The sequence below is a fragment of the Lagopus leucura genome, unplaced genomic scaffold (assembly GCF_019238085.1).
Source record: "Lagopus leucura isolate 7727_CA_CO unplaced genomic scaffold, USGS_WTPT01 Super-Scaffold_100157, whole genome shotgun sequence".
NCBI classification, from domain to species: domain Eukaryota; kingdom Metazoa; phylum Chordata; class Aves; order Galliformes; family Phasianidae; genus Lagopus; species Lagopus leucura.
Genome location: NW_024962334.1, coordinates 7,027,216 through 7,046,329, shown reverse-complemented (window position 1 = coordinate 7,046,329; position 19,114 = coordinate 7,027,216). Strand labels below are relative to the sequence as shown.

At 40.7% G+C, this 19,114-nt stretch overlaps 1 long non-coding RNA gene across 1 annotated transcript; it reads left to right on the top strand.

Moving 5' to 3' along the window:
- The first annotated feature begins 4,671 nt into the window (after window positions 1-4,671).
- Window positions 4,672-18,167, top strand: LOC122189598. The gene is made up of 2 exons (XR_006181877.1): window positions 4,672-4,702; window positions 16,940-18,167. It is a non-coding gene; the product is annotated as an uncharacterized LOC122189598 (long non-coding RNA).
- The last annotated feature ends 947 nt before the right edge of the window (window positions 18,168-19,114 follow it).

Below are 19,114 nucleotides of genomic sequence, written 5' to 3'. Positions count from 1 at the left end.
CCCTGTCTCTGGGAGTTGCAAGGAGTCAATTTTTGGTTTAGGTTGGGAGGAGTTTTTTTTCTTTTTTTTCTTCCTCCTTTTTAAATGTAGTTCAGCCAGCCATTTGGAAGATGAAGATAAGATAGCACTGAGGTTGTATGCAGACTCAAGTCAGGAGGACTTGTAGGCCTCTCTGCTCACAACGAAGTGTTGCAGTGTGCACCTCTTGGGATCCATGATGAAGGCATGTATTTGATTCCAGTTTCAGTGCTTTTCTCTTGGTTTCTGAGGCTGTATTCTTGCTAAGGAAGCAGGAAGATGTTTCGGTAGTATTAGAATGAGCAATCAATGTTGGAACTAACACCTTTGCTGTGAGCTGGGCAAGAGCGCTTCAGAAATGGCACGTGGTTGTCGTTAAGTGCAGTGAAAAGCAGCAGTATCTTCTAAAAAAAATTAACTTCCAGGATTTCCTGTGGAGCTGACTATTTTCTTGATCTTCATGTAAGTGCTCAGTATTAGTGTTCATAAAAAGATTTTAGTGCTAATCCTCCTGTAGGTTCCTTTGAAATACAATGTTAACTTTTTTTCTTTACTCCCATAAAAGTTCTTAATGTGCCTCCTACGCTTCTTTCAGTGAACACACAGTCTCTGATTTATTAATGCACAATGTGTCCTAGAAATCAGTTTAACTGATTCCCATCCATCATTCAGCACCACTTCTATTATTTTGCAGAGCGGATGTCTTTGAAGCCTATTTTGTATATACAGGATGATAGTTCTGTCTAACTTCTTTGAAAAAGAGATAGAACTCACCAGTTTTATTATTTATGATTGAAGGGTGCATTGGTAAGAGCAGAGCCAGAAATCTACTTTCCATAAAAACGCTGAATGCTGTTTTTTAGAAGCTGCCTTTCATTTACACTTCTTAAGTTTTAGGAAATAAATTTAATGATCAAGAAAGGACTGGCAACACCAGTTAAAACAATGTTTAAGGCCAGGTCTGTGTACAAAAGCAAGGTCTGTAATCATACACTGTGCTTTACAAATTAATCTAAACTGAAAAGTTATTTCTTGGAGGCCTGGAGCAAAGCTGATACTTATCCCAGGAATCCTTCTGTTCTGCCATGTCATGTCTGTCCAATGCTCCTAGCTGCCTGTCTTGAGGCACTGATCTCTGCTGAACACAAAATGCATTGATTGTCACTTCTGCTCTGTGACATTATTGAAGCCTATGTAGAAGGATGTAGAGCTAGTATTTGTTATGCTACGTCAGCCGTAACATAGTGCCTGTACCAAAACAATCTCATGGTCTCTGATGTTCAAAAGCAAGCAATGTCAGGGGAACAAAGACAAGCCTATTACTTGAGGACTTGTTTCATTTGGAACCTCCCCTAGCTAAATACTCCCTGACCTACATCTGGAGCTTGACTGCAATTAGGAAATAACTATGTCTGCTGTGTTGAGCAAATCAGGAGAGAAGCTCTCAAAACAAGTCAGCAGTGGGTTATACCTAAGCTAGAGATACTTAAAGCAGAATCCAGCAGTTCACATTCAAACAAAGAAAGTGAGAGACATGATAACTTTCTGGTGCTTAATCCTACACCCTGCTCAGAAAGCTGACTGAAAACAGTTCCCTTAAAGCAGACCTCTGTGGGTTTGCTGATGGAGAAACTGAGTTACCAGACTGATCCATAATCAGCAGTATTATGCACTGAGACAGTTGGGATGGCCATGCTAGAGTCAGGCAGTCTCTCATCGTTAAGTAGGAGTTTGCAAAGCCTCAGATTACAGTCTGAGTAGGAATTAACTCTGTTTTTCACAGGGATTAAATCTCAGTGAGACTCCACTAGCAGGACTCCTTTTTGCTCTCTCACAGTGAGGTGGTGTCCACAGCTCTGTATCTTTTCCCAGATCTTGTGGTGTTGATGTGTTTATAACAAGCAGCAGCACTGAAGTTAGCTAAGAGGCAGGTAGTGTGTTGGCACTGAGGAGAACTTCAGCAAGCAGTTCGTGGCCATCCCACACAATTGACACGTTGCTGCGGTATTCAGTTTGCTCTGTATAAACTGTTAAACAACGAGTTAGGATTGCCAGCAAGCATTGTCAGTTTGGGAGTATGAAAATGTGTGCATCAGCATCTCTAAAATAAGAGAAAAAGTAGAAGCTTTGAGTCTGGAAAAGATTTGCAGATAGGCAGCACCCACTTGCTTTAATCGAGACTGCAAGAGAAGAGCTGAAGGTGACCTGTAAGGGTATAAAAGCTGATGTGTGTAATAGCAGAACAGGGATTAAAAGACCTGAGGAAGGGAGCTGACTATCAATGCTTGCTAGTGAGAAGAGGAAGCTGCAGCTTTTGGATGAGTAGAGACCTCTTCACTATTCAGTAAGAACCCATACTGATTGAATGCAGTTTCCTCCTTTCTGGCTAAACAGAGACAGATGGAATATTACAATGAACTTCAGCCTTTTACTGCTTTAGTCAGTACAAAATTAGAGGGAACAGGTCAGCCTTGTGAATGCAGAGGAAATAGTTCAGAGGTGCAGCATATGAACAGCATAAGAACAACAACATCTCCTTTTTCATAAGATATATTATTCCTGTTTAGAAGCAGATTCTGGGCTTCGTGAAGCCCCAGAGGGTGTCTGTTGTGAACTCTGGAACAGGTAGATGAATGGTGGCTGAATTTAACTAATATTTAGCATAAAGAAGCCTTCATTAACTGATGAACTGAAGAAGAACAAAGAGAAATCGAGGTTGAATAACCCCGCTTCTCCTCTGAAAGGGAGAGCAATGACATGGAAATCAAATGACATACTCCTTACATGGGAATAAATTTCTGGCCAATGTGCTGAACAAAGATATCAGTGCTTGATTTGTTTTCCAGGTTGTACCTGTGCTGGCAAACTTCATTTTTGACAAGCTATTGGTAGTTGCTGGTGCTAGGATTCATGGGTGGTTTATGCCAAAGGGTGAGTCCCACTCTTGGCATTTGAGCTCTGTGCTCTGCATGCAATGTAGTTGTCAACATTTGGGCTCATGACCTTATTCTGAGTGACACATCCTATCCTATGCCCTGGAAAACCCATATGTGCACAATCCACTGTTGAACAGAGTTCATAGAGAGGACATACTATTCATATAAAACTTGTTTTGAAATCTTTGGTCTTTGCCCTTTACCTATTTATTTGTAAGTTTATTTACAAGTCTGTACTCTGTGTCCATTTGTGTTTTGTTGATAAGTGACAAAACCAGATCTCAGTGCTCACACTTGTTTACTTCTAGTAGATGGTGTGGTATAGGTGCTAGGAGAGGTGAATCTATTGTAAAACAAAGCAAAAATATATTTCATTCAAAAATGAGCTTAGATAATTCTTCCAGTGATTAAAACTCCTTTGCATTGCATCCAAATATGAAATCAGGTAATAGTGCAATGTGTCCTAATCAAAGTCAGGGGTCACTTATTAGATGATCTCTTCATTTGACACAAATAGTAGGTGGCCAGGTAGTAGGGGACAGACAATTGCTACAAATAAAAAAAATACAACCAAAACCAACTTCAACCTAAACCAGCCTTTAAAAGTCAAGTCATTGGAAAGATGAATCCTGATGTACTTAGTCTGAGATTAAAGGCACCAGGCCAGAGTAGATAGAATACGCCGTGACTGATGAACTGCAGCTAGTCAGCTCCAAGTGTAAACAGTCACGTAAAGGGCAAGGTGGGAGAACTGCATGCAGAGGATTGCCTAGTACTTCACGTTGCTATGTAAACTTGAGTGGCAGAGAAGAACTAGGACAGGTTTTACTCTTATGACAACAATGTGAGTCATGCCGAAAAAACCTTCACAGCACACCTTTGTTTTTCCTGGTAAATAGTTTCAAAGGCTGAATGTGAAATTTGAATGCAAGTGGTTATTATTCCATTAAAAATAAAGATGTACTGCATCTGGCAGTATCCATATACTATGGCTATACTATGGATACTGGCGTATCCAGGCAATTTTAACATTTTTCCAGATCAAAATTGCACCAAGAAAACTTGTGCGAGAAACTTGCACTTACTCAGGAAAGAAACATTATTTGCCACTAGATGCTGAGCTGCATGTACAGATGCTGCTGCTTCGCCACATGTGAAGTTCTTCTGTGTTCTATAGTTGTCTGATTTTTTTTTTTCATGTGGATGTACTTTTCTTTTGAACGTATTTTCTCCATTTCTAAAGAAAGATCAACAAGTATGTGGCACACTGACATATCAGCAGTTATACAGGACAATTTTCCATGAGAAGGGTGCTAATTAAATTTGAATCAAAATGCATTTGAAATTGCGCTTGCCTTCTGGTGATATGTAACAAAAGTTAATAGCATATGAAAAGTGGGACACGTGTATGAAGTTTAGCCTTTTGTGGTGTGGCACTCAGGAAAATACTCTTCAAATTCGTGTTGTGGAATTTCACAGTGCAGTGGTTAATAAGTTTTTCTCTATTTCATTCCCCAGAGATAGAGTATACCCTTGGAGAAGAAATGTTGAATCACAGTCTGAACCAGTGATTGAACACCTGGTGGGAAGGCAGGGCCAACCCAGGGGAGCTCAGGTGCAAGCAATGAACCTGAGTGATTGAGAGGGCTGGAGCCAGGATCCACCCTTTCTAACACCTCAGTTAAGGGTTGGTGGTGGAGGTGAGGGTATCTTGCTGGAGATCCCTGCTTATCTGAGGTCTTCTGAAGGTAAGCAGCTTCTTTTCTTTATTTTTGTGGCCATTGTGTTTGAGCAAATCCTCGCTTGTTGCAGCCTGGGATCTTGCTGCTCTGCTGTCACATCTGTGCTTTCCATTGTGTTACAGCCCTAAATTGTGCTCTTAGTCTATGGTAGTTCTATGGGCTCCTTCCAGATCTTATTTAAAAGCAAATGGAAAATGGGAGAAGTAGATATGGGAGTCAGTAAGCTAAGGTTACAGAACATCCAGCTTCCAGGAGAGGTGTGCAATACAAAGGTGTTGACTGGTTTTCTCACTTGCTTAAGTCCTCTTTATCTTCAGGAGGGATTTGGTTTGTTGTTTATCTATCAAAGGATGATGGCAGGAGGAAATTTCTTAAGTGCTTGAATTTAAGAAACTCCAAGTACACTCACCTTCTAGGGGTTTGCTATTTACTGGTGTGGATACCTTTTCCCTTCTTAGTTTCTTGTCCTAAGGAACTCCCTGGTGTAGCCCCCAGCTGCTCTAGAAAACTCAGTGCACAGCTGTAGTTGTGGATTCCAAATTCAGTGACCAAACTTATGAGGTTTTCTTCTTGGGTTAGAGCCACGCTTTTCAAGCATGCGTGTGCAACTTCATCAGATCTGTTTCGTTTTCAGCTGATTATGATTATATTTGTACATGAAGCCCTATTGCAGGATAAATGCAGAAGTAACACAAAATGAAGTTGTATCAAAGCAAAAGAAAAAGTTTGGACTTCACAGTGTCAGCAATGTGTATTGCCTCCTTTGCGTTCCTTGATAGGCAACAGAAGTTCAGGGTTTCTGCTTTTGCTGTGCTGTTTGTTACAAGGCTATGCTGCCGAAAGAGAACTGTGGCTTCTTTCTCCTGTTTCTATTTCTTTTTCTTCTGTTTGTGGAACTTCTCTTTGTGAATGTAGTTCATCAGCTGGATGTATGTGAAGAGATGCAGCTTTGACAGCTAGAAATATATGGTTCTTCAAGCACAGCTGTTGAGAGGAGAATGCCATTTGTGCTTGACAGCTTATTACTTGGCCGTGGAGTAGCTTTTGATTAGTTTTAGTGTAATGTAGACGTTCTCCAGGTAAGAGGAGGTTCATGTAGAATTGGGATAAATGTTCTTAATAGGCTTTTTCATTTGATGAAGCAGTAATAATAAACTTGCAATTATTGTGTATTTATTTCTAGACAAGTCAATAATTTGCTTCCAAAGTGACTCAGTTATGTTTGGCCACTCATAATGAAAAGCTTTATTCTGATAAATTTACAGCACATGTCTTTTAATCTCTCATTGAAGACTGAAGTATAATGCCTAATGTGGTTCTTCCTTGTTATGTTTTGCTAAAAAAGTACTTGTCTTTGTAGTTCTGAAATGGATTAAATTAAACTTCACAGTACTGCTGTGAAGAGAGGAGGTAGGAAGTGCCCAGGATCATTGAATCATCACTGGAAAGCCGTTTAGCTCTTCATAAACACTCCGGTAATCTCAGTGTACTAACCTGTGGGCAGAACATAAAGAAAATGATATAAAATCCAATTTAACTTCAGGCTCTTTCATCTCATAAACAAGAAGAATTTGTGGATCTGCATAGATGCAATAGGACAAAACATGTAATGCGAGCCCTTTTTTGTGGATTTAGTTTAACCAATTTCAGCCATGTGCCCAGTCACCTGAGGGGGATGCTCCAAGAACTACTGAAGTCACAAACCTCTTAACTAATTTTGTTGATGCTAATTTAAATTCTTGTAATAAATTTCCACTAGAAAAAGGTCAGAGGGAAATGAGAAATGCTGGTACTTAATGCTCAGGAGATATAGAACTAGTCTGATTTGCTGGGGAGCTTGTGCCTTTTAAAATTCCACACTTATGAGCAGTCCTATGAATGTTTTGGTCAGTTGCTGCCATTTAATGAAATCTTCTGAATTCATGGCATCCTTAAGAACCCCGCGGAGCATCTAGTTGATGACAGGACTTGGACCAAATGACTCGGTGTCTCTGGGTGATGGACGACTGAGAAGTCTGCTTTATAAAAGCTCTGTGACTTCAAGGCTGTATGCACACAACTTAGTTGTCATACCAGCACTTCTGTATCTGAATGTGCTGGAGCAAGATGCCCTCGGATGGAGATGGAAAGCCACAAACTTTATATTAAAACATCCTCATTTGATTGAGGGGTTCATTTGGTAATTAGTAATGAAAACCATGCTTGTGACCTACCGTTAACACTAGAAGGAAAGTTTTTGGAAGCCAGCTGTGATGAAGGTCTACAGCTTGATTCACTTGCCTATACGTCCACAAATGACCTTATTTTAAATGACTTAAGATATCCAATCTGACCTTCAGCTGCTGCTCCAGATCTGCCATGTGACTGTCTCTGATACTGTAGAGAATCTCAAAGGCTTTTAACTGACCCACACTCCTTGAAGAGTAAGGTGGGAAAGTCTGCTTGTTGCCAATGCAAAGATGTTATCATGATTGCTCTTTCTTAAAAGCTTTGCTGTGGAAGAACAGCTTTAGTTAAAAGCTCAGTTTGGTGGGGCTTCTATTTATAGAGGTCACCTGGAAGATAGCAAGTATCAGCAGTACTCAATCCTTGGCTAGACTAGGTGTTCTTCAGTACTGAGCTAGGATGTTCTAGGTCCTTCATTTATTTATTTATTTATTTCTGACCATTTGTGCTCTCTAGACAACTGTTATATTTGGATAGGTCTCAGGTTGAAGATCACTGCAGTCATTCACTCTTCCGATCATCCTGGACATCAGATTCGTGTGAAAATGAAATTGCCTTGTCATGCTCATTTCTGAATAGAAACATTTTGCATGCCTCTTATGTCTATAACTGGGCTTTGGGTCAGATACTTTGAATGCTCAAGATTTTACTCTTTAGCTGTGGCAGAGTACATCATTGATTTATCTGTCTTGAGTGTTTGAAACTGCAAGGAAGAGCAATTTTCACAATATGAGTGAGAAACCTGAGATTGTGGGTTCCTCAGCACAGCAACTGCAGAATTATGTATGGTGACTAGCTAGTTAGAGGTTAAGGTAACTTGGTCTTTTTAATTTAAAAATGTAATGTGAGATAGTAAGTTGAAGGAAACACTGTATGGTTGTACACGACACTGGAATAGGGGACTTGCACTCAGTGTTGTTACAGGAACTCGCCACAAGCAAATTTTACTGGCTCATTAAAAACTGCCTTATTAAGAGCATGGTGAAAAATGGATATTTAAGATTTTTTGAGTACAGAAATAATTTACTTTTAATGAAAACTTTATTTCTTGACCATCTTAAGCTATACATCTTAAACCCTGTTTTACTTGCTCTGTTATTACCAGAAATGCAGCGTAGTGAAACATGAAGTACTCTTAAAAAAATAAAATAAAAAATCACAAACATTACTGGAGTCTTCTATGGGCACTTGATGTTGAAACATCTTTACTAGCAGTTTATAGTCACTTAAAATGTCATTGTCCTATAAGGTCAATTGCTTTTGCAACTTCACTAATGGGAGTTACATTGCCTGCCCTGTATTGCATGAAATCTTTGTATACTCATTTAGAGTCATATGCTTCTTCCATTTTAAATACTCTTACATATGTTATAGGAACTAGAACTTTTTAAGCAGGCTTTTTAAAATCTGATGTAACTTTTTGTACAGTCAATGAATATACAGATGATATAGTATATCCAGGAGCTTGGCTGAAGTAGTTATTATACTGGAGTAGGAAAGAAGGATGCTCACCCTACCCTGGGCTCACATGGGAAACTCCAGTGGAGTGGATCTCCAGAAGAGAACCTTCCCACCTGCAGTCAGCTCTTAAATGGGTCTAGGAGAGGTGCAGCCTCGCTCCACGCCTTCCTGCAGCACAGCTGAATTGCCTTCACCTGTGCTCCTGTGGCTGACTCAGTGCTCACCTCAGGTGATGAATGAGAGTTTCAGGCTATGATTCAGCAGCCTCTTTTTAAATTATATTTGCCTTCCCTTTGTTTATTTCTAGAGCTGTTAGAGGCACATAAATGAAAATGCTTTTGTAATATAATTGATGTCTGCCTATAACGTGGATCTTGTCATACTCAACTTTTACCTCTGTTCTTATATCACTCTACTTTTTTAGCAGAGTTGAAGAGGATAGTGTCTACTCTTGATAGCTCGGGTACAAATAAGGATCTATGGAGAGTCCTAAATGAAATCATTTATCTGCTCTAAAACTATACTGCGAGGACTGTTATGCTTTCAGCAGAGGTTTGTAGGGGAGGAGAAGAGATCAGAATGAAAAACTGAAGTGTTGAGTCATATGACATACTTGCGTACAAGCATCAATAAATAGACTTTTCAGGGGCATTTGCTGGTATGTACTCCTCCCGAGTGTGAGTACAGAGGTATGCTGTCTGCCAGTGCCCATTGGGTGGTTCAACATGCAGCTACACACGCTAGCTTAACAGAATGCACAAAATGTAATTCCTGGAGGCATAAATATATGTACTGAGAATATAATTCCTTAGGAGCAAGCAAACTGATTGTTTGACTTAAATTGTTTCTTAATTGAAACACAAAACAGCTCCTCTTTAATCTTCAGACTACTTGAAATCATGTCTAGTAGGGAATATATGAATGTCAATATATGAACTGCATCTTTGAGGAATGATGTCTCTACTTTTTTTTCCAGTAACAGATGCCGTTTGGATTAAGAAACAGGGATTCTTTTCACAGCAGCAATATCTGATGAGGTTATCAAATTCTGTGAAATTAAAGAGAATGTGACAGTGACATCAATCAGATGTTATTGCTGCACATACAAATTCATTTGCTAGCCCAAGTGGTAGTTCATTTTTGTACAGCTGGGAAATTCCTTTCAAGATTTGCTAGTAGCTCAGCAGCGTTTGAGTGGATTTGTGTACATAAATGACTTATATGGGTGGCAGTACAAAGCTATACAAATCTGGAACTGTTTGCTCCCGATCTGAGGCTTTCTATCATCAGAGCTTTGTCTTTTTGGGCTGTGTTAGGCATGAGGTGCATAATACCAAGTTGAAACTTGCCTTGGTAGATTCACAGATCATAGAATCACAAGGTTGGAAATGACCTGTAAGATCATCTAATCCAACCGTCTTCTCATTACGCTGCTACCACAAGCACTAAACCACATCTTGCAGCTCCTCATCCAGGCGCCTCTTGAACACTGCCAGGGACGGTGACTCCATCACCTCCCTGGGCAGCCATTCCAGTGCCTGAGCACTGTTTTTCCTCACGTCCAACCTAAACCTCCTCTGGTACAACTTGCGGCCATTTCCGCGGGTCCTGTTCATTGCCTGGGAGAAGAGGCCAAACCCCTCCTCACCACAGCCTCCTTTCAGGAGGTTGTAGAGTGCAATGAGGTCTCCCCTGAGCCTCCTCTTCTCCAGACTGAACAATGAACAATCCCAGCTCCCTCAGCCTCTCCTCATAAGACTTGTGCTCCAGACCCCTCACCAGTTTCATTGCCCTTCTCTGGACACGCTCCAGGGCCTCAACATCTTTCCTGTAGTGAGAGGCCCAAAACTGAACGCAGTGATGTTTCACCGATGTTTTTGTTAAATTCCATGTAGGTCTGCAGTGTCAGATTTCAGTCTTGATTAAACCTACATCAGATTATAGTCTGGAGCTGCAGTTTTCACTTTCATTTTATAATGGAGTAGGTATCAGGCTTAAAACATTGCCTTGTGTCCCTAACGGTTAGGGGATGTTCAACACTAGACTTTTGTTGTAACCTTGCCTTTATAGTTTTAAATGGTAATTGCACTAGTGGCTATTTTATACGCTCAAGTGGAAGTGCTCTATATGTGTATAATACCTGGGCTTAACAGTTGTCTTTGTTCAGAGCTGTATCAGGCATAGCAACAGCTCCTGCAAGTCAAAAGCTTTTACCTTGTGAATACCCTCCTTGCCTCTCTTAGTTGACCTTCTCTTAGCAAAGAGGTTCCCAGCAGGACTCAAATATCCTGCATGCGTTTCTCATTTTGTAGTGGAGCATTGCAACTGCAATGTCCTCTTGTGCTTTGAGGCTTTGAAGAGCTCCACTTCCTTATGGCTGCTTTTAGATTAAAAAATAAAATGTGATCGGAACAACAACAAAAAGCCAGCAGACTCTCTAGCTTTGCATTAGCACTCCATGTATTGCATTCATTTTCTGGGCTGTGGTTTTGCACTAATTTCACAGTGCTTTCCACTATTTAGTAGGTCTTAATCAAAAGAATCTTGGTCTTTTCTGTTTCTAGCTGTTCTGGATTTAGAACAGTCTAGAAATTAAATAATGTTCTGATCTTTCCTTAATGGCAAATGAGGGAAGACTACTCATCTGTGTGAGCGTGGCCAAACTGTGGCCCTGATTTTAATCCATGGAGGGAACATCCTTCCATCCATGCTGTTATTGGGCCATGAGAAATCGGTTTATTCTGACCAGATTTTAGGTGAGGAAAAAAAAGAGAAAAGGAAATATCTTGACCATTGCTTCATTTAATTTTTTTTTTTTCCTAAAGCACCCTATGAAGAAAAAGCACAAATTCTGTTCATTTATGGAATCAGGGGCATCTCAATATGTTTTTGTACTTGTTAATGAAATGGGATGGCTGCTTGGATATTCAGAAACTGTGGTTGAAAGAAACTCTAAGAAACATGTGTGTGTATGTGCACATAGAATTGATTCATGTCAGTACAAAAGACTGTAAGAAAAATGCTATTTCAATCCCTTTACAACCTCCATTTAGTGGTACTGGCTTTGAAAGGTACAATCCACCCCTACTTTGCTCACATGTGTACACTACTTCTATTTTAAAGTGTGCTGTGAATAAAAGCAACCAGTGGGTAGGATTCATCTTCTTAGAACTGAGTTTCCTTTATAGTCAATAGAGATCAGATCAGGACAGTCAATAGATTCTGGAGTGCAATTCCTCCTATCTTAAAGCAATGCTTAAATAGGTCAGATTAATTGTGCCTGAAGTTTATTTCTTTCCACTGATTACGGAGGGAGAGTAGATGGTTGTGTTACAGTCATCAGCTGTGAAGCTCAGTGCTTCCCACCTGCGGTGTCAGTGCAGAGTGGTTCCTGCAGCAAGGTCCCTCCCACCTACTGGCATCCAGGTCTTCGTTTCTGGGGTTCTGCTTTCTTGCACACAAGTGTGTTTTTTCCCTTGACACTGGAGTTCATAGATATGAAAACATAGTCTCCAGGTGTTTTAGAGAGTGGTTCTTGTGCTGACAGGCGGAATTAAAACACTTGAATTGACATAATCTATAGGAGAAAAGTGGAGGTGCTGCAGGAGGCTGCTGTTAAATGTCTTTGCTATTACAACTAGAGCAAGGTAGTTCTGTTTTGAGTAGGGTTGGATTATGCAATTTCCAAAGGTCTCTTCCAGTCTGGTTAATTCTATGACTCTTCAGCCAAGCAGTCATGATTAGTAGTGGCAGGTTAGAAGTTGGGCAATCTCTCATTAGACAACTCTCCAGGTCATAAAATAACAGTCAGTATTGGGGCTGCACCTTGCTACCTGACCTACTGCTGGGGCTGGGTGAGGAGAGCTGCCTGGCTTTTCTCCATGAAATGAGATGGATCTTCTGTAGATATTCAGCAGAGTATTGCTTGGCTTTTTATTTCTTCTCCTTTCCTTCCTCTACAAAGAATAAATATATAGAATAAAGTGAAAGAGGATATTTTTCTGTTCTGCTAAGGAAATTTTATAAGACTTGGCATGAGTATCCTGGGAGTCTGAGCTAAAGATGGTGAACATATGGGAAAGCCTGGGAGAAAGCACGGAGTTTTAGTTTTCAAACCTTACTCTTGGATTGCTACAGTAATGGAATGAAAGGACATTAAATGAGCTGAGGTTATTAAACCCTAAAGGTTATAGAGTCCTACTGGGGACCACATTCAAGATGTAATTAAACCAAGTCCAGATATTTTAATTTCCAGCTGGAGATTTACACAACATAAGCTGATTTTTTTTTTTTTTCCAGTTCTGAACTTTATTGAAAATAGGCTTGTTAATTTGCTTATTTCTTTTTAGTAGTAACTGAACAGACATTGTTTAGGCCCACTTGGCTCTAGTAAAACAGTAGGTACCAGTATCAAAGAGTCATGGTTCAAATCAGAGCACGTATCTGGGAAGGCAGATGCTTGCATTCTGCTATTAAAGTCTCACTCCCCCAAAACTATGTAGTCTACAAACGGTTATCCATTCTGATCCTCCAAGGCTCTGCCTGTCTGTTGTTCCAGATGGTCCATTGCTCTCCATTACAGTGCGAGAGACAACAGTGGTCCTAGAACTGTTAATTCTGCTTATTAGAAATACAGGCTTAAACTTATTAATGAGATTGTTTCCATCTAAAACATTCTAATTTCTTTGTAATGTGAGCTTAAATGATTTTAACTCTTCAAGAACATGTGTTTTTTTTTTTTTTTTGTAAGGAAAAAAAAAGAACAAAAGTTCACTAAACATGAATGCCACTGAAAAAATCCCTGAAGCAAACCAAAATCCAAAACCAAGGATGTGCCTTCATGGATTTGACTTGACTTCCTAGCGTTGGGTTGGCTCACCTTTGGAGTAGTCCCTTCTCTCCTTCTGTCTGACTAGCTGCTCTTCTCTGAAGGAGTCAGATTGGCTCTGCCTTTTTTTTTCCTCAGGGAAAGCTGGCATGAGAGTTCAGGTGCCTTGTGCTGCAGTTTGCAGGTCTGTGTGAGAAAGCTGACTCTTGAGATGACCTGGGTGAAAAAGAAGACATCACTCCGTCTACCCCACACCAATTTATTTCTTGGACTAATTCTGTGACCTTTTTGGACATTGTGACTCCCAGGAAGTTTCTGTGTGAAGCATGTTTGGAGTGTGTCCTGTGGCTGCCTCAGAGCTGGGTGTTCCTCCTCCTGGTGAATGATCCCCATTTACAGAGAGCAGTGGAAAGTAATTTGAGAGGGCAAGAAGCTAGATGTCTGCCTTGGTGACTTGTGCACACTGACTGGGGTTTGAGTGACCTGGGATGATCAGACACTGTGGCAGGGTACATCTGGGGGTTGTAAAAAGGTGTGGATTAGAATTCCCAAGGTCGGGGGAGACTCAATCCTAAAGCTTTCATCTTGTTTGCCTTGACTGTTGGAAGCAATTAATGCTTACATTTTAAATTCAGGAAAAAAAACTGCAGCAAGCCAAATCGCCTTAGTAGAACTTACTACTTGCTTATAATTCTGTCTGCTACATCAGTGAAGACATGAGTTAAGAGCAATTGTAGGAGGAAGGTAAGGAAAACATGGTTTTTAAGACTGTCTTAATATTCAGTCATTGGATAAACAAGGTTGCTATGTTTGTTTCTACAGCTAGAGTAGGAAAAAACTGTGAAGAGTTGCTCTCCTGCTGGAAAGTGTATTTGGAAGTGCAAGCGCTCTGCCCAAGAGACTGCAGGCAGCAGGTTGGAGTAAAAGCTGCTTCAAGGACAGAATCCAGTGAGAATGGTTTGTATGCAGGTGGAGGACAATGTGAACCTTTGACCCAGCTCTCCCTTGTTTTTCTTTTTGTTTTTTGTTTCCCTAATCTGAGAGGGCTGCATAGGGCTGGGCTTCTTAGAAGAGTAACTATATTAAAGACAGCAGTTATTGGAAAGGTCAGTTTAGGATACCTTCCTTTTGGTAAACAGGCAAAAAAATAGATGTGTGAGTTTTGCACTTGAATCTCGACAAGCAGGAGGCATGTGGTAATGTGTGAGAAGAGTCTCAATGTGCGGAGTGGCCCAGAGAGACCGGCTCAGTAGCGGATCTGGATGTGGGAGTCAGCCAACGCTCCCACATTAATTAATGAGGTGAGGAGAGATAGAATTGCATCTTCTCCAAGCTTGTTCTCCTCAGAAGATTTATCTGGAAAAGCTTCTATGTTGATTTAATGAAGATGTGCATGCCATAAAGTGTTTGTATAGTTCTGGGCCATTTGGATGCATGTCCCAAAAGCAGAGTAGGGCAAGTGATTATAGGCTTCTCCCCTGCTGATTGATTTATTTGCTTATCTTATTTTTCACTGAGCAAAGGTGCCCTGTGTGTGAGCTGGTTATTTCCCTGTCCTTCTGGGGCACAGTGCCCATCCCTGCCTGTTCCCTGCATGAGTGTTTCCTGAGGGAAAACTGAATGAGGAGCGCGGAGTGAAGAACCTGTTTCCCCCAGGGGAGCAGCTCAGGGATTTGTCTTGGAACAGAACAGTGACTGAATTTATTCCTTATCCAAAATGTTTCATTAATGCTGCCAGCTTGCCAATGCATTTAAAAAAAAAAAAAACAAACGGGGGGGGGAAGTACATGTGTGGGGAGGTGGATGGAAAAGGTGATGCAGCAGCCTGTACAACCCATGCAAAAGGGACAAAGCGAATGTGCTGTAGGCAAGGCAAGCTATTCTGGGTGAGGTTGAAATGGAGCGGGGAGCAGGTCACAGGCACAAGCTCAAGAAGGTCAGCTTTGAAAGGCACTCCAATGGATTTTCTCTGTGTTAGGGAGAGGCAGTTGCTAATTATGCCTCTGCTGAAGTTGGATTTTGTGCTACTGCAAGCTGCAGTAAAGAAGATGCAACGTCCTCTGCAAAATGTCAGCTGAGCACAGAACTGGGTTTGCAGGGAGTGCAGGGGTAGATCAGTCTATTGGCCTGTGAGCTAAAATGAGCAGGAAGTGTGTCACAGGGAACAGCTGATGCCCCATGGCAGCTGATGGCTCTGTTCTATCATGGCTCTCTGCTGCATGGTGAGTATTACTGGCAACACAGGTAGAAGGCAAACAGGACACAGAGTCATTTGCTTCTTTATTAGTGCAAGCTTGATATTGCACTGATATAGTGCAAGCTATGCACTTGTTCACTCTTTCACTCACGTGTGCACTTCGTAAGTTGCTGTTATGGCAGGGGAGTAAGGAGTCTCTGTCCCATGTGAGTTGTTGCTAGAGGCCAGCCAAAGATGCCTTCCTGTTCTGGGCTGTGGGAAGCACGGCCTTTGTACACAAAGATGCCATCTTGTGATCTTCTGAAAGGGCAGGGAAAATACAGGCTGCCCTCATTTAGGGCAAGAAGGGGAAGGGAAACTGTAGAAGAGAACTCTCCTTTATAAAAGATGTTAACCAGCTGCTAGTGTGGGGGCTGCATGCCAGTAATAGTTTAGGATGCTGTACTGTCCAGAACTGAGCAGTTAAATGCAGAAGTAGACAAATGCAAGACAGACCCAAATAGTCAGATGCGTGGAAATAAACAACTAAGAAACTTCTGTAGCTTTAGCTTCAAAAAGAAAAAAAAAAAGAAAGAAAACCAAACATTCCTAGTTTCACCTAAAATCTTCCAAAGCAGGCAACCCCTTCAGGTCTCAGGTGTTTCTGAAAATTAGTGGAGCCATAAATATTCTTATACAGCATTCTTAACGATGTCATTATTTCCCTTTTTTTAAAGGGAAAAAATTGTATTGCGTGACTTACGAATGCATTTCCATGCACCAAATTTCACTTGGATTTCTTTTCAATTCAAACTTAAATTGAAATTTCTTTTGTTTTATGGTTCTTGTTCAAGGGATTACTATGATATTCTTAGTTTTGCCTTTGCTATGCTGCTGTGATGCCAGATTAATGTGGTTTTGATTGGAGGAGAGCCAGTGCTGGAGTTAGAGAGCATCCAAGACTGTGTGTATTTAAAGAAGCTTCCTGCTTGGTAATGTTGTTTGAATAATGGAGAGAAGGTACCACGACGTTTTCTGACAATTGATAGGGACAATGCTGGATAAACTCGAAATATTGTTCAGTCTTTTTGCCTCCCACTCTTGCACGTAAGTTCAAGTGAAAGCTTCAGGTCTGGAACAGATTTCATAGAGTAAACACATTTCCTTGTATTAGAATTTATTTCCTCAGTTTTGCAGAACTAAACTGTGCTACAGTTGAGGTCACTTTAAAACTTATCACTTAGGCACTTCAAAATCTTTGACAGACCAGTTACAATTAATGCAATGTGCCTAAATCATAAAAAAATTCTCATCTCTTCTATTTGAGTATCTGTTATATATTTATTTTTCTTGAAGTTTCTTCATAAATTTTTAGGTTACCTTACTCTTCTGCTTTATAATAATTGTATCTTCTGAGATAATTGTGCCCTTTATTTTTCTGCTGGCTGTTTCTTTTAGGCTTGCCATCTGGGACTGGCAGTCCTTAATAGAGCCAAGCATTTCATTGAAATTTGAACTGATCTTTTCTTTCCTTTTTCTTTGTCTAAACCAGTTGGTTCAGGGTGCATGGCACACAGTGTGCTTGGCTGAGAATTTCCAGGCAGGGCGAGGATCCTTATTAGGAAAATCCATTCCCTTCAGGGAGAGCTGCCTCCAGACCCTGGGAGCCCTGGAACAACTGCAGCTGTGCCTTGCAGTAATCTGGGAAGCGAGAGAAAGATTAGACTGATTGGGAAATAAACTTAAATGATACAATGTTTGTAATGGACAGCTTTTCTGCTGTCTCTGCATATATTGAAAATCTGTGTTATTTGATGTTGCTTCTCCTTTTCCCACCAAATGTTTTGTGGCTTGCTCTGAAGCTCTAGCAGACTCCTGCTGTGGTACCTGACTTTTAATCTGAAGGTCAAAAGGCTGGGCTCATTCAACAGCAAACTCTATGGTCACCAAAGTGTCGCTGAAGCCATGTCCCAAGATACATCCTGGTAAGGTTTTCCAGAAGTGAAAAGATGACAGTTCTGACAAAAGCCAATGAAGTGGGAATTATCAAAGCAACATCAAAGGGGAGTGCATTCACTGAAGAAAATAGAAGTTTCCTTCTGGGACTGGGGGGAAGGACAGAAATGAAATGAAGCTTTCTCGTAGATATTATAGAGAAACTCTTTGCAGGCTTGGCTGAAAGATGTTTTCCTAACAGTATAATTAGTCTACGATAATTTTTGAGTCTGCATTACTTTTGAGAGATTGTTTTTCTGGGCAATCAGACCTTTGGAACCTGCGTTAACAGAACAGAAGAAGTTCTCCTATAATAGTCCTCTGGATGCAGAAACATGATGTCACCTAGAAAAAGCAACACAGAAATCATAAACTGAATGTGAATTTGCTGAAGAGGATCGTTATGTGCTCCTTAGCTCAGAATTGTGTGATGCCTCCTTACAGGGGAGACTCTGAAGAGGCATTCAAAATGGAGTACTTGATATGCTTCGTGTAAAAACCAGTGTCTTAGTGGAAACTGTGCATGGTGTTTTAATATTCATGGTTTTGCTGGGGAGAAGGAAAAAAAAGAAAAATCCAGGTTGCTGTTTCTAAATGAGTTCTAGCAGTGACCCATACAGTCCACCCTCTTCTTTTACACATGCACACAAGGGATCTCTCACAATAAAGAGTGCTAAGTTTGCATGCTTAAATCTAAAATCCTGCTTAAATAGAGTTTAACTAAGACCTTAACTCTCTTGACATTAGACCTAATAATTATTAAGCAAAGCAAGTACTGTCTTTTATTAAACAAATGGGTAGAGCTGGAAGAAAAACAGATGAGCTTGTGGGTGTAAAAGGATTTGTCTGAATTTTTTTTCCCCCACCTCTCCTAGTCAGTGAGGGGTGGGGAGAATGAAGTACTTTTTTTTTTCCATTCAAACCTTTTCTTGCCCATGTCCTTGATTCACCACAACTGTTATACACTGTATCATGAACTACTGCTTGTATTGTGGTGGGGTAATAAAAATGAGAGGCCCTATTGGGGGAAGCTACAGTCTGGTTTGGACCAGACTCTATGGTAAAGTGCAGTAAGCAAAGAAGCAGCAGCATCAGGAAGAAACCATGAAAAAAGCATGTTTACAAAGGTCAGTTTTTGGTATGCTTTTGGTTTTGAAGATCAGGTATGTAATGCAGTAAGCTTCAGAAGCTATAAGCAGCTTCTCCTTGCTGACAATTAAGGAACTGGGGATAAAATAAGTGATTTTTGAAGGAACTAATGAAACTTGTGAGGTTATGTGTTAATGTCCAGTAGATGTGGGCTCCCAGTCACCAAGCTGGCCTCTGTGTTCTGTCATTTTTTCAGAGGTCTGTGGCAGATGTAGGAAAACATTGGGAATTCTGACCTGGGACCTTGGTTGGGCTCTTTAAAGAGGCAGAGGACACTTAGAAAAATTGGTCTGAACTGGGATTTGGAGCAATTAGGTGATCTGAGAAGTTCAGGTTTGGTATTTTGCCGGATAAAGTTTTGTACTACCGAGCCTCTCTCTCTTACTTGGTGAAGCAGGACTGAAATCTGCTTGGATTTGTCCAGTTTAGCAGAATTATAACTGGCACAAAGCACATATAAACTGTGTCTGCACCATTCTTATTATCCCTGACTCATGCTGGATGCAAACAGCAGCTATATTTACAGTATCCTGTTCTACAGCCATCTCTGGTCTAGCAGGCCAATATCTGCTTGAGACTAACA